This window comes from Orcinus orca, chromosome 12 (genome assembly GCF_937001465.1).
Source record: "Orcinus orca chromosome 12, mOrcOrc1.1, whole genome shotgun sequence".
NCBI classification, from domain to species: Eukaryota; Metazoa; Chordata; class Mammalia; order Artiodactyla; family Delphinidae; genus Orcinus; species Orcinus orca.
This window is the reverse complement of record NC_064570.1, coordinates 59,978,757-59,995,552: the sequence shown is the minus strand read 5'-3', so window position 1 is coordinate 59,995,552 and position 16,796 is coordinate 59,978,757. Positions and strand designations below refer to the sequence as shown.

The 16,796-nt window shown below is 40.0% G+C and overlaps 1 protein-coding gene across 7 annotated transcripts in view; it reads left to right on the top strand.

The window, feature by feature from the left end:
* KLHL32 (kelch like family member 32) overlaps positions 1 to 16,796 on the top strand; it is a 232,313-nt gene that overhangs the window by 99,110 nt on the left and 116,407 nt on the right. The gene's annotated exons all lie outside the window — the stretch shown is intronic.

Sequence of the window (16,796 nt, the reverse complement as noted above, 5' to 3'; positions counted from 1 at the left end):
AAGATCTACTGTCTTAGTGCCTTTCAAAAATACAATACAGTATTGTTAACTATAGTTGCCACACTATACATTACATCCCCAGGACTAATTTATCTTATAACCGAAAGTTTGTACCTTTCAGTTTTAATATAAATAACTTCACCCTTCACCCATTTTGCCCACCCTCCTCACCCGCTGTTTTCATTTGAGAACTACTCAACTACATCAAACCAGATACCGACTAGAGGTTTATATTCTTTTATAGAGTTTTGTTCTTTAATTCCATTTCATCCAACTTATGTTCAGTGTCTGCTGGGCTAAAATAAGGGTTTCTTCTCTTGGCAGGCTCACATCCTGGTGGGAGAGAGTTATATACATAATTCCATGTCCTCACTGTGATGGGAGGTATAATAGAAGCAGAATATAAGACATAGTGGGAGCAAAAAGGAAGGTGTGGTTAACTGGGGCGATCAGTGCAAATCTTTACAGAGAACGTGGTATTTGGGTCTTGAAGAATGTTGGGAGTTCACCTTTTTACTAAATTTTTTTCTTTAGAGGCTTATTAAAGTGTATGATATTATCCATTCTCTTTTCTATGGCTGGTAGAGTTTGAGATATGTTTCATAGGATAACTGAGGCAACGCTGGCAGCTGAAATGAAAATAGTGATAGAAAGGAAAAAGTCATCCATCAAGTAGCAGGTACAAAGGAAAATAGAAGGGAGAGGGATCACAAATTCAGGGTCAGCCCAACCAAATATCATGCCTTAGGAAATTAACACAGACAGTTATTGTTCACAGAGTTGCCAAAACATATTCCTAGTGAGGTGAGTGAATAATGTGTTGTATGCTTTTTGGCTTACAGATGTAAAGAAAGACATCAGCTATAAATTGTGTCTTGTGTATATTTCTTTCTTCACACCTGAATTACAGCTATACCTGCATTTGCCCATCTCTAAAGTACGATTGATAGCCCATAGCTCACACTTCACTGGTGTGCAATGGGGATGCAATAGTAAATGTTGTTTTTTGATAAAGCTACCCAAATAAGTAGTTTCTATACTTAGATGCATTAACAACGAAATGGTTTAAGCTTAGAGGCTATAGACTGCAAAGCGTGTTTAAATCACTGGTAAACAAAAGAGCACAGAAATTGCTGTGAACGCTGAGATAAAACACACACTCAGATATAAGTGGCTGCCTTATTGTTGGCCTTGATTGTTTTGTGGTTTCTTTCACAATGGCTAAGTTTACATGTATATATGTATAAACGTCTGTATATGTAAACATATATATATATATATATATATATAAAAATAAATTTATATATATGTTTCCTTTCCCTGAAAGTCTCCTTTGCCTCACCTGTTCATCTCTCCCCCTCTCCCCTTGACAACTGCTAACTGATCTTTTTACTGTCTCTATCGTTTTGCCTTTTTCAAAATGTCATATACTTGGAATCATGTAGTATGTAGACTTTTTCTGGCTTCTTTTACTTAGCAATATGCATTTAAGGTTCCTCCATGTCTTTTGTGACTTGATAGATCATTTTTATTGCTGAGTACCTTCTATTGTGTGGATATATGAAGGGCATCTTGGTTGCTTCCAGTTTTTGGTGATTATGAATAAAGTTGCTCTTAATGATATATACACACACACACACACACACACACACACACACACACACATATGTATATGTATATGAAGTGCCTGTGGCACAAAGGATCTATGAAGCGTGAGCTGAAGATAGCATAACGGCATTAGGGGAGCTGACTTTCTGAAGGGTAAGGAGACGGCTTGGGAAGAAGGAAGAAGTTTGCAGAAAGACAGCCATATCCTATTGTCTGGGAGTCATATGCTCATATTTCACTTTTATGAGAAAAAGGAAACCAAATAAGAATACATTTTTATACACACACACACACACACACACACACTCACACATATATTCAATGTAAGTGCTTAAAAAAAAACTCCAGGGCGAGACGTAGAGTTGCATTTATTCTGCCCAGTGACCCACTCTTGACATGTGCCTCCACACAGGGGTGACAGCCCTGCAGCACATAAAGCAGCAACTCATCTGTTCAGATTGTGCACAGAGGGGTAAAGAAGTGGGCTGGCATTTCATGGAGCACCCTCTGCAAGAACCGGGGCACTGCCCTAGGCACTTCACGTGTGCTGTGTAGCCTAATCTTCTAGACAGCTCTGAGGAATTTGGTGATCCTCTCTTAAAGATGACAAGCCCTGGAAGGTGCAGTGAATGACCAAGATCAGTCTCCCAGGGCATGTCGACCCAGTGAGTCAAACCCAGTCCTCTTAATTTCAAATCCATTGTTTATTCTTTTTATTTTTTTTTAATTTTTTTTTATTTTTCAGTACGCGGGCCTCTCACTGTTGTGGCCTCTCCCGTGGCAGAGCACAGGCTCCGGACGCGCAGGCTCAGCGGCCATGGCTCACGGGCCCAGCCGCTCTGCAGCATGTGGGATCTTTCCGGACCGGGGCACGAACCCGTGTCCCCTGCATCGGCAGGCGGACTCTCAACTGCTGCGCCACCAGGAAAGCCCCCATTGTTTATTCTTAACCCCTTCTTAATGTTCTATGTCATTAAGAAAGGGTTAAGTCATATTTGTTATACTTTATTGAAGGAGGCAGGGAAGTGTTTGGACATTTTAGAGAGTGAACTCTTTTTTTTTTTTTTTTTTTTGCGGTACGTGGGCCTCTCACTGCTGTGGCCTCTCCCGTTGCGGAGCACAGGCTCCGGACGCGCAGGCTCAGCAGCCATGGCTCACGGGCCCAGCCGCTCCGCGGCATGTGGCATCTTCCCGGACGGGGGCACGAACCCATGTCCCCTGCATCGGCAGGCGGACTCTCAACCACTGCGCCACCAACGAAGCCCAAGAGTGAACTCTTTTTGATGGTTCTCTCAACCTGGGTGCTCTTCCAACACTCAGTTCACGAAGGCTTCGAGTTGCTACACTTGTACTCTGTATGTGGTTATTCTTTGCTGCAGAGTGGAAGTTGATACAGTCTTTCTTGGACGACATCCATGGCAGTTTGGTTTCTTAAACGCCAAAATGACTATAATAAATCTGTTTTCCCTTTGAGACGTGAACATAGATGATGGCAAAAAGTGGAATTGTGGTATACCTGGGAAATGCAAAAAAGCTTTCTCTTACTCTGAAAATGAAATTAACATTAAGCAAAGAGTTTAGAATATGGAAACGTGGATAAAAGTGTAGTTCTTCAATTTCTTAATTGTTACTTACTATTGCGGACATTTGCTGATATATGGTCTTTAGCCTTGATATATATGTAGATTTGTAAAAATCAGAGTTAACATTGTATTTACCTACCTATAGATATTTCTACTGACAGTTGATTATACCTTTAGTCTGTTGTAGTAAGCATAGTATAAAATGTCAAGTATTTTAAGTGTCTGAAAATGATTGCTGCTTTGGGAAAGAAATTGGAAGTATAGAGTAGGTGTGATGAATGAGTGCCACTGTGTAACAAGGTGTGTGTGTGTGTTCCTCCTACACACTGTTCTAAAGCATAGCCTTCTTAAAATTGGTCACAGATTCCATCCAGGAAATTTTAAAGAAAAATCAAATTTTCCTCCTAATGCTAATACATCCTCTGAAAATACATGCACTTTTCTTATCAAGGAACACACACATTCTGCCTTCGCACTAATTAGAGGCATGCGCTTCCCGTGGGCACACACTGCTTGGGGTACAGCCTGAGCAGAGCCACACACACATTGCAGCCCTCGTGGGCGACCTTGCACAGCCATGTGCAGCGGAACTGGCCATGGAGGGCAGAGGAGCCAGGCTTCTCTGCAGGCCCTGTTCTGGGCTGGCTCTGGGAGCTGGGTTCAAAGCAGAGGGTATGATGTAAACTGTCACTGGGCAGATCTGCCTTAGGGAGAAAAGGACAAAGTGAACCTAAGAAAACCAACTCTCACTTACTCTGGTGAGCAAGAGGACCCTGTTACCATGGCCTCCCCAGTCTCCTTGCTTTCCACCTCTGGCCAGGAATTCATTCGTGCTTCAGACCAGTCCTGAGTAGAAGAGACATGAAAAAGAAGGGGGAAAAAGGATTCTAATGGAGATGTTGCCTGAGGGGAGGAATCCCTGTCCAAACTGGACAAGAGGTCGGCCACCCAGGAGCAACAAGGGTTGCTGAGAAAACCAGCCAGAGTGAGGAGCACTTAACACCAAGAGCCTTTCATAGAGAGAAGAGCCCTTCTCAAAAGGTGGAAGGACACATGCAATCCCAAAGGTCTTGGATATACCTCTAGGAATTTGAGTAGCTAAGGACCCAAAATGAAAGCAAATAGGACTGAGAACCACAATAAAGTTCACTGTTTCAGCGCTCTGGTTGCCATGATGTCGGGGAAGATAGGCTGTATGCCACGTACTGTGCTATATGCCTTCATATAGTAGAGCAAGGGGTTCAAGCCAGCTAGCTTCCTCTTACTTTCCTGAGAACTCTCCACCTGTTTTGTCCCTTGCAGTCTGATGGAGAGATTCCAGAAACGCAGTAAAGAGAGAAACTATGCACTAAACGATAGTGAGATTTGTAGTCTCCTTTGAAATTTCCCAGGAGTACCCCTCCAGGTACTGCAAATCTTGTCAGCCAGCTGACAAGAACCAGCTACATCATATCTGGACAGATAAAAAGGATTCTTTGGTATCTGTTGTTCCCCTGCTTTTCTCTTCATATCCAATAACTCCAGCCCTTGGTTCCTTAACATCATGGAAGAATCCATCTCTGTGAGGACACACATCCTAATTACCTTCCTCTGATGCAGAGAATGCTTTAGTACAGTCTTCACAAGGATATTTTGTGTAACTATTAATAGTTTGAAGTCTTTGGAAATCTGGAAAAGTATACTCTGTGAAGTGAAAAATACTTTTTTTTTTTAGGTATAACTCTGCTCATGCAATTGGGAATTGAAAAGTAAAAGAAATTGCCTCTTATCATACACCATGATCAAGTGGGATTTATCTCAGGGATGCAAGGATTCTTCAATGTATGCAAATCAATCAATGTGATACACCATATTAACAAATTGAAGGAGAAAAACCGTATGATCATCTCAATAGATGCAGAAAAAGCTTTCGACAAAATTCAACACTGATTTATGATAAAAACTCTCCAGAAAGTGGGCATAGAGGGAACCCACCTCAACATAATAAAGGCCATATACGACAAACCCACAGCCAACATTATTCTCAATGGTGAAAAACTGAAAGCATTTCCTCTAAGATCAGGAACAAGACAAGGATGTCCACTCTCGCCACTATTATTCAACATAGTTTTGGAAGTCCTAGCCATGGCAATCAGAGAAGAAAAAGAAAGAAAAGGAATACAAATCAAAAAAGAAGAAGTAAAACTGTCACTATTTGCAGATGACATTATACTATACATAGATAATCCTAAAGATGCCACCAGAAAACTACTAGAGCTAATCAGTGAATTTGGTAAAGTAGCAGGATACAAAATTAATGCACAGAAATCTCTTGCTTCCTATACACTAACGATGAAAGATCAGAAAGAGAAATTAAGGAAACAATCCCATTCACCACTGCAACAAAAAGAATAAAATACCTAGGAATAAACCCTCCTAAGGTGGTAAAACACCTGTACTCAGAAAACTATAAGACACTGATGAAAGACATAAAAAATGACACAAACAGATGGAGAGATATACCATGTTCTTGGATTGGAATAATTAATATTGTGAAAATGACTATACCACCCAAAGCAATCTACAGATTCAGTCCACAGAACTAGAACAAACAATCTTAAAATTTGTACGGAGACACAAAAGACCCTGAATAGCCAAAGCAATCTTGAGGGAAAAAAAATGGAGCTGGAGGAATCAGACTCCCTGACTTCAGACTATACTACAGTAATCAAGACAATATGGTACGGGCACAAAAACAGAAATGTAGATCACTGGAACAGGATAGAGAGCCCAGAGAGAAACCAAGCACCCATGGTCAACTAATCTATGACAACGGAGGCAAGGATATACAACGGAGAAAAGACCGTCTCTTCAATAAGTGGTGCTGGGAAAACTGCAAAGCTACATGTAAAAGAATGAAATTAGAACACTCCCTAACACCATACACAAAAATAAACTGGATTAAAATGGATTAAAGACCTAAATGTAAGGCCAGATAGACACTATAAAACTCTTAGAGGAAAACATAGGAAGAACACTCTTCGACATAAATCACAGCAAGATCTTTTTTGATCCACCTCCTAGAGTAATGGAAATAAAACCAAAAATAAACAAATGGGACCTAATGAAACTTAAAAGCTTTTGCACAGCATAGGAAACCAGAAGCAAGATGAAAAGACAGCCCTCAGAAGGGGAGAAAATATTTGCAAACAAATCAATGGACAAAGGATTAATCTCCAAAATATATATACAGCTCATGCTGCTCAATATTAAAAAAACACAGGCTTCCCTGGTGGCGCAGTGGTTGAGGGTCCGCCTGCCAATGCAGGGGACACGGGTTCGTGCCCCGGTCTGGGAGGATCCCACATGCCGCGAGTGGCTGGGCCTGTGAGCCATGGCCGCTGAGCCTGTGCGTCCGGAGCCTGTGCTCCGCAACGGGAGATGCCACAACAGTGAGAGGCCCGCATACCGCAAAAAAAAAAAAAAAAAAAAAAAAAAAAAATTAAAAAAACAAACAACCCAATCCAAAAATGGGCAGAAGACCTAAATAGACATTTCTCCAAAGAAGACATACAGATGGCCAAGAGGCACATGAAAAGCTGCTCAGCATCACTAATTATTAGGGAAATGCAGATCAAAACCACAATGAGGTATCACCTCACACCAGTTAGAATGGGCATCATCAGAAAATCTACAAACAACAAATGGTGGAGAGGTTGTGGAGAAAAGGGAACCCTCTTGCACTGTTGGTGGGAATGTAAATTGATACAGCCACTATGGAGAACAGTATGGAGGTTCCTTAAACAACTAAAAAATAGAATTACCACATGACCCAGCAATCCCACTACTGGGCATATACCCAGCGGAAACCATAATCCAAAAAGACATGTGCACCCCAGTGTTCTTTGCAGCACTATTTACAATACTCAGGTCATGGAAGCAACCTAAATGCCTATCGACAGATGAATGGCTAAAGAAGTTGTGGCACATATATACAATGGAATATTACTCAGCTATAAAAAGGAACGAAACTGGGTCATTTGTAGAGACGTGGATGGACCTAGAGACTGTCATACAGAGTGAAGTAAGTCAGAAAGAGAAAAACAAATATTGTATATTAACGCATATATATGGAATTTAGAAAAATGGTACAGATGAACCTGTTTGCAATGCAGAAATAGAGACAGATGTAGAGAACAAATGTATGGACACTAAGGGGGTAAGGAGGGGTAGGATGATTTGGGAGATTGGGATTGACATATATACACTAATATGTATAAAATGATAACTAATAAGAACCTGCTATATAAAAAATAAAAATTAAGTTAAAATTAAAAAAAAAAAATTTTCCCTTAATTTTCATGCTCTTGTATAGTAAAGGTTTTCTTCCTGATTCTCATTTGATTCCCTAATGTGTTCACGTGACTTTTTTTATAGCCCTAGTAAGGCAGACACTGTAGCATTAGATTTTGGTGATCACTGGAACTATTTATTCTCTACAACTAGAATACTTTTCTCCAGAGACCAGCATCAGGCCTGGCAGCAGAGTCACAGGAGTCTTACTTGAAACTGCCTTCTCATAAACCCATCCCTTCAGGGATAGATGTGTCGCTCACTTTACATGAGAAAATGTCCCCATCAGATTTACTTATAAACATAACCTGGTTGAACTAAATGGTAGCACATGGAAGAAACCTGGGAGATATTTTTCTTAAATGCTTCTCTTGGGAGCAGCATTAAGACCATTCATGTGGTTTAAATATTTTAGCTGCAGAATCCTTTCTTCACCTGGCAGTACCTACAGAAGCCTGGCAAGTAAGAGGCCCCTGAGGCGCCCGCACTGTGCCCCAGGCTCCAGAGCACACAGTCTAAAATCCACATTCCAAGGAAGAATATTTTGAATTGTGCAGAAAGTGATTATTTTCTTCTTACGTTAATTCTTGTCAGAGCTGTGCCAGAGTCCGTAACTGGATTGTTGACATAGAAAGTGTGAGAAGAGTGAAATGAAGGGGAAAAGTTTGAATTCCATCAGTGAGTTTTCACTTTCTTGAATCTTTTGAAACTCTGTTGTATTGCCTTTGGAGGGAGTTTCTCTTTTATCAGTGGATTATTGAAACAAACAAGCAAGCAGATATGTCTGTTTATTGTTATGGGGTGAAGATGTTACAGGTTCCCATGCATCGTTTCCTGGAAAGTGTCAAACTTGACAGATAAGAACCAGATGCCAAATGAAATTTTTATGGCATCTCAAGATGTCAAGTAAAATGATAAAATCCTTGACATGGTTTGGTGGCCAAAAGTGGTAAGGACAGGTTGGAGACCTAAACGTTTATTGTGAAAAACTGAGAAGCGAGATTTTAAAAGTCCGGATCCTGACTGATCCCTAGAAGCTTACTTTTCTCAGCTGAGGACCCAAGAACAACGCCACTGGACCCGAAGCTTGTCTGTTCCTCGTGGAGAGCAGAGATTCAGGCAAAGTGAAGTCATATGGGAGGCCCCCTACCTGTAAAGCAGGGTCAGTTCTGACATTCTGTACCTCGTGCCAGCCAGTTCTCCCTCATGAAATCCGTGTGTGCTGTCTTCTCAGAAAGGACTCAGGGTACAGTTTGTACTGCAGGCATTACAAAGCTATCTGCTCAGCATAACAATCTCTAAAACGTCTCTGTGTGAGGATGTATAACTGTGGCCACACTTCTGCGGTCAGCTTTCCCATTTGGTAATAAAACCGATACTTTGATTTAAAAAAAAAAAGTGTTTCCTGGCTTTTCCTTAATAATTTGCAAGTTTGGGGTTTCTTAGTTGTCTGATAGTCACTCTGCAGAAACAGAACGGCCCTCTCACCCACCCAACATTTGACTCAGATGTCGAGACTGGTAACACCACACGTGCACCAAGAAGATAGGAAAGGGTTTAGTACTCACATAGTGAGGTTTTCTGGGGATAAAAGGGTGGACCCCAGTAGGTCCAAAAAGGACTTCAGAGAACAGTTAGGGGTGATCGATCGGCTTTGGTGTTTATTGTGGTTGGGGGGTGGGGCTGGAGCGTTGTCCACGCGGGCGGGGGCTTGTGTGGTTTGAGCTTCCACCAGCATCAAGGGGGAGAGGACTCAGACTTTCTTGTATATTTTCTTCCAGGCGTGGGGCAAGCAGGGAAGAGGGAGTGGTGGGGCTTGAGAGCTGTCAGCAGTCACACATCAAAAATGGAGTCAGACTCCAGTGCGTTAGTCTAGCATTTTGCTTGAGTCATAGCCCACATTTCAAGCACAGACATTTTCCTTTGGCACACTGTGAAACTCAGTCACTTATTGAAAACAAAATGTGTTTGAACAATATGCTTGCAGCATTTATAATCTTTCTTGGCATCAATTCTGTGCTGAGGAACCCACTGTGGGCCAAGGTACTTGAGCTCATGCGTACAGAACACTGTGGTAATAGATGACAAGGATGAGTGTGGCCCCTCTCTGTTTTAACCTTGTCTTTGTTCTATAAAACTCCATTTAAATGATCTGGATTTGTTGCCCTTGGGTCCTTCTCTCTCCTTCCCACACTTTCTACCTCCCACCTCCACCCTACTGCCAGGACAGGGAATTGAAAGAGAAGTATTCCCTGTATGCTCTTGATAACGGTTTTATTGTCATAAGTGGGGCAAGAAACAATCACTTCTTTTCTAGTTGATGTCCTCCAAAGTAGAAACAGATAATATACAGCAACTCAAAATAGTAGGTCCGCCCCACTAAGCTAACTCAGGGTGTATTTTGCATTTCTGTGCATTTGTGTCTCTTTGTTTTGGCAGAAAGTTCCATTGCTAGACGTTTTTAATTTTATCCTGTCCATCTGAGTTTTTCCTTTGCTATGGTGGATGGGCAGCAACTCCTGTTTGGAATATTTCTAATCAGACATCATTACAATTGTGTTCTTTCTTGATCATTGGAATTTCTAAGGGTTGGCTGTGCTCAGAATCATTCCCTAAGGAAATTCTGACCCTTCCTTTAGGTGTTCCATCAAATCATCTCTGAGTGGAGGGAGGTTAACAGTTTATTTAGTAGAGAATCTTGATTAGCTCCTTAGTTTTCATAAGAGGATGTCAGCCTATTGATGGCTTTTTAAAGGACATGAACTTTTCCCCTTATTTAGCAAAAGAGAATGATTACACGCCAGCCTCAGCCTGTTTGCTAGAAAGCTCTCATTAAAAGTTCATTGGGAGGGCTTCTCTGGTGGCGCAGTGGTTGAGAGTCTGCCTGCCGATGCAGGGGACACGGGTTCGTGTCCCGGTCCGGGAAGATCCCACATGCCGTGGAGCGGCTGGGCCCGTGAGCCATGGCCGCTGAGCCTGCGCGTCCGGAGCCTGTGTTCCGCAACGGGAGAGGCCACAGCGGTGAGAAGCCCGCGTACCGCAAAAAAAAAAAAAAAAAAAAAAAAGTTCATTGGGAGAAATTATACACATAATGGATTCCCAGAAGATATGCAGTCTGTCCATCTGGCTTGGTTGTTCTCAACCTCATCTATCAGGCCTTAATATAAAAAGGCCACCTTTACTATCCTGAAATGAAATTCCTAATAATGTAACTTACCCACACAAATTACTCTGAACATTAATAAGAATGTCTTAACCATATATAAAGAACACACAGAAGGAAAGAGAGTATAATGAAAATCATATGTATTTCAGTATGTACATGCTGGAGCAGAACTTTTCAGAAGACAGAATGAAATAGTTGCCTGTCTACAGCTATAGGTAGAATCATCATGCTGGGACAGCTGCATACAGATGCAGAATGACACATGGATGTTTTGCTGACAACTGAGATATCACAAGGGTATGCCCTAGGCGACATGATTTTCTAAAATAGTGAACAACTCTTAGTAAAATTCCGTACGAAACAAAACAGTTGTCTTCTTTTGGTTTCTATTGTGTTAGCATTCTTGGAAAATTCAGTGTATCTTGACACAAAACAAACAAAAAATTGTGTTTATATGTAAAACAGTTAGATTCTAGACTTAGAGTTTTATAAACAAGTTTTTCACTTACGTACATCAGGGCACTCAGATATACAGGATTTAGGGCAGTTCTTTGCAGTTGGTGGCTGTCCTGTACATTGCCTGGCCACTGCCCAGCAAAGGCCAGTAGTGTCCCCCTGTCCTGGGGCAACCAAAAATACCTGCATGTGTTTCTAAATTGCTCCCTGAAAGGTTGTCCTGTCTCCATTAAAAACCACTGCTCATCTACTCTAAGTCTTATACCTGGATCAAGGTATCAAGGGAGAAAATCAGAAAAGTGAATGTCTGAATTTTGAAGAATCTCTTTATTAACTTTTACTTTTTATGCAAAGTTTATAAAATACACGTACAACGGTATTAAAAGTATCACCAGGTAAGTCATTCAGTGTTAGTCTTAATTTCTGCAGGAAAATTTCCATTAGATCTCGGGGCCTAGAGAAGCTAGAGTTCATTTTAGTATTTTCATCTTTTGTTAGGCTGCATTTCCTTTTTAGTTTTGATGCTAGGAAGCTTAGAGCCATATTTGCAGCCCACTTTTAATAGTTATGAGGATATATATACATAATATATCTCCTCTCCTGACCTCGTATCACTTTTTGTTTCCTATTTTCTCCTTGCTTGAGTTATGTTTCTAATTTTTAAATGCTTGCATTGATGCCTCAGAGCCTTCTGAAAATGAGTATATGTAAATAAATAAAGTGAATAAAAATATTTGGGAGCTCTATCTGAAAGTTTTGGTACATTAATGTTATTTGTAGTCATGAAAAAAGTGGTGCTACACCCCGTTAGTTCTGCCTGCAAAAATGAGTGTCTGCAGAATCCCAAATTGTTCCATAAATAAGCCATTCTACTTGCTTCCTAAAGTTTTTCCACCCTTATTTTCAGAACTAAAATTAAGAAGCATGCAAATTTTATAAATTACTATTTTTCATCTTTTGAAAATGAAAAAATCACCCAAATGTTTACACAAACATAAAGAAGAATGAAAGTGAAAAGCCATATTCACCCAAATTCTCACTTACTTACACATTATATGTTATCTTTCTTTTTTTTCCTGGCCTTTGCCCATCTCCTGAGTAATTTAATATAGATTTTTTGTGATTATAACTTACTTTAATGTCTTTTCTGGAGATAGATAAAAGTATATTTATCCATAAATGCATAGTATATAAACAATGCTGCCTTATTATAATACAGTTTTTAAAAAAATTTGGATTATTTTAAATAAATTCATGGGCCTGGAATTACTTGATCAAGAGGAAGAACATATTTTTTGTGAGATTGCCTTCTGGAGGAGTTTTGCAAGAGCTGCTATTGGACAATGAACTTTATAAACTTCTTTCCTTAAAAAAGAATTCTTGAGCCCTCTGCTGGAAACGTTTAGTATTTCTGTGGAGTAGTAATATATGGGCGTTTTACAATTCTAAATGTAAGATTTTTTTTAAACGAAAACAACCTGATAGCAAAAATATATGGCCTTTGTGGTTAATTTCAAGATAAAAGCATAACTAGCCAAACAAAACTTTTGAGAGGATTTATACTGCAAGTTGATATTCCATTTGAGTAGAATAATGATGCTAATATTCAAATGAAGGGCTAATTCAAAGGCACTGAATGTCCTAAGTTAATTTGTGAATATTTTATCTCCTTTGTATACTTCATAAAAACCATCCATTTGTAGTTTGTTCTCAAGTTGAGATCCATTAATTCATCAAGTAGTTAATGAGCACCTACTATGTGTTAAGGACTCACTAGATGTTAGGGCTGCATTGATGGAAATCACGCAGCGAATGCTTTCTCAGAGTGGCTTGAAGAGTGAACGGAAATGCCAGGTCAACACACCATTGCATTTATTGGAAATGGATTACCAGGGGCCTGAATTGTTTGTGTATGGAGCATGGTGAAGCATCTGAGGACGTTCAGTGCTCCAGAAGGTACAACAGTTCAGATAGGAGAAAGAGTAATTGAGCTGTAATACTTTGTAGAGTACTACCTGCATTTCACTTTGCAGGGATATACGGTAATTAAATAGATGTATCTCTTGAAAAACTGATTATAGCCATGCATCCTTGTGTTAGCATATATCTGTCAGGGTAGAAATGGTTTGGCACAGCCCAAAGAGTATAGGCACTGACCTTAGAGGCAACCAAGCTTGATTCCAGCCTGTGGAAGCTTTGGAGACCTGTTGACTAAATTCCACTATAAGTATCAACTCTGCTAGTTGTTGCTGGGAAAAGTTACTGTTATCACTTCAAATCCATTATTCCCAAATCTCAGATGGATGCGCATCCTAGCCAGGCAGTGCTAATTTGTTTCCGTAGAAATTTGCTTTCCTCCTCTCCCTGACAAATTTTTCATTTCTTCTCCTCTCTTTTCAAACCCTTCCCCTCTCATTACCCTACCTCTGGTCAAATACCGCAAGGGAGACTCACCTTCCACTGAGAAAATAGATACAGACAGGAAGATCTTCATCTTTTCACCATTGAATCTCCAAACCTCCATGTTCCTGTGCACTTATTTTGTTGGAAGAAGTAACCTTGCTTTGTCAAAGGTTAATCTCTCCCCTGAAGCTCTGGATCCTACTCCCTCTTTTCCCCCTCAGACATCACTCCTGAATCTTCATTTCTGTCTCTTCTATCATCAGTTTCTCCTTCTCCACTGGAACATTCCCACCAGTATGTAAACATGCTTTATTGTTCTCTCAGAATCCTTTTCTTGTTCTTCTATTCTTCTTCAGCTACCATTTATTCCTCTACTTTTCCTTCACAGCAGAACTTATGAAAAGAGTTGCGTAAACTTACTCACTTTTCCTGATTTTTTACTCACTTTTCCACTCATCAAGTCTGGAGACTTCCATCTTCAGCATTCCACTGAAACTGTCCTTGACAGTCACAGATATTGTGAAACCAATTGAATGATATCCTTGTGACCTCTCAGCTGCATTCAACACAGTCAACCTGCCTCTCCATCGAAGCCTTTTCTCTCTTGGCTTTTGTGACACCACACTCTGTGGGTTCTTATTCTGTGCCCCCCAGCTCCCCTCCCCATCATTCCATTCCAGATGTCTTTGCTTGCTTCTCCCTCCGTAGGCTCTGAATTCCTCAGGTGTCAGGACCCTCCTGTTTAGTCTAACCAGCTTCCTGGATAGTGTCAGCCAGACCCATGTTATATGGTACAACCTTATGCTGTTGACTGCCAGCCCCCGTCTACACTCCAGACTAGGGATCAGCAAACTTTTTCTGTGAAGGGTCAGATAGCAAATAATTTAGCCTTTGCAGGCCATATACAGCTCTGTTGCAACTACTCAACTCTGCTGTTGTAGCATGAAAACAGCCAGAGACAAATATGTAAATGAATGAGCATGGCTATGTTCAAATAAAACTTTATTATGGATACATAAATTTGAATTTCATATTTTTTTTACATATCACAGTATATTATTCATCATTTGGGTTTTTCCCAACTATTAAAAAAAGATTAAAACCTTTCTTAGACATTAGCACCCAAAAATGAAATACTTAGGAATAAATCTAGCAAAATATGGACAAGATCTATATGAGGAAAATTACAAAACTCTGATAGAAGAAATCAAAGAACTAAATAAATGGAAAGATAGTCCACGTTTATGGATAGGAAGACTCAATACTGTTAACATCAATATGTCAGTCTTTCCTACTTGATCTGTAGATTCACTGCCATCCTAATCATAATCCCAGTAAGTTATTTTGTGAATATTGACAAACTGTTCCTAAAAGTTCTATGGAGAGAGGTAAAGGACCTTGAAGAGCCAACACAGTACTGAAGAAGAATAAGGTTGGAGGACTGACATTACCTGACCTCAAGAGTTATTATAAAGCTACAGTAATCAAGACAGTGTGGTATTGTCTGGAAAGAATAGACAAATAGATCAATGGAACAGAATAGAGAGCCCAGAAATAGACCTACATAGATATAGTCAACTGACTTTTCACAAAAGAGCAAAGGCAATGCAATGGAGCAAAAATAGTCTTTTCAACAAATGGTGCTGGAACAGCCGAACATCCACATGCAAAAAAAAAATGAGTCTAAACATAGACCTTACACCCTAAACAAAAATTAACTCAAAATGGGATCACAGACCTAAATGTAAAATGCAAAACTATAAAGCTTTTAGAAGATAACATGAGAACACTTAGATGACTTTGGGTATGGTGATGACTTTTTAGATACAACACCAGAGGGATGACTCATGAAAAAAATAATTGATAAGGTGAATTTCATTCATATTAAAAACTGCTCTGCAAAAGTCAATATCGAGAGAATGGGAATCAAGCCACAGATTGGGAGAAAATATTCACAAAAGACACAGCTTACAAAACTGAGCATATTCTGACCATATAATCTAGCAATCATACTCCTTGGTATTTACCCAAAGGGGTTGAAAACTTAACATTCACACAAAGTAGGCAAATGGATAAACTGTGATAAACAATGGAATAGGATTCAGCACTAAAAAGATGACCTATCAAGCCATGAAAAGACATGGAGGAACCTTAAATGCATATCACTAAGTGAAAGAAGCCAACCTGAAAAGGATACATACTTTGGGATTCCAACTATGTGACATCTTGGAAAAAGCAAAACTATGGAGACAGTAAAAAAAGATCAGTGGTTGTTAGGGGCTTGGGAGAGGAAGGGATGAATAGGCAGAGCACAGAGGATTTTTAGGGCAGTGAGAATACTCGGTATGCTACTATAATGGTGGGTACATGTTGTTACACATTTATCCAAACGCAACACCAGGATTAAACCCTAATGTAAACTGTGGCCTTCAGGTGATAATAGTGTGTTAATATAGGTTCACCGATTGTAACAAGTGTACCACTCTGGAGGGAAACGTTAATAATGGGGGAGGTTATGCATGTGTAGGGGAAGGAGGTATGTGAGACTCTATACCTTCTGCTCCATTTGTTGTGGACCTAAGAGTGCTCTAAGAGATCAAGTTTATTAATGAAAAATTAAAATTTAAAAAATGCAAGTAAAAATTTTATCTTAAACCATTCTTAGCTCACAGGCCACACAAGAATATGTGAAAGGAAACTTTGATCTGCTACTTAGAGTTTGCCAACTAGACTCATATATTTTTGTCTACTTGATATCTCTATTTGGATGACTAATGGCCATCCAATAAGCCACAAACTTAACATATCCCCGAAATGGAACTCTTGATCTTCTCTCCAAACCTGTTTCTTCCTTTGTTTTACTCTTGTCAGTTGATGGCACCACAGTCTACCCGGTTGGCCAAAACCTAGACTCTAAGTGCCATAAGATGAGGAAACTTGTCTTCTTTATGGTCATATCCGTAGTGCCTAGAAAGGTGCCTAGAGCACTGTAGCACTCAGAAAAGATTTGCTGTTTGAAAGGGTGAATTTCTCTGCCTTCAACTTCTTCATTTTCCATGTGGGGTTAATATTTACCTTGCAGGAATGAGGAGTGGGGGAAGAGTATAAGAAGGAGAGATAACATGTATGACATTACCTCACATGGTACCTGGTACATAGTAGGCAATGTGTGAACACTAGAAATAGGGTCATTATTTGCGAAGTAGGTTTATTTTTTCATGGAATTAACAACAACAATAACAACAATA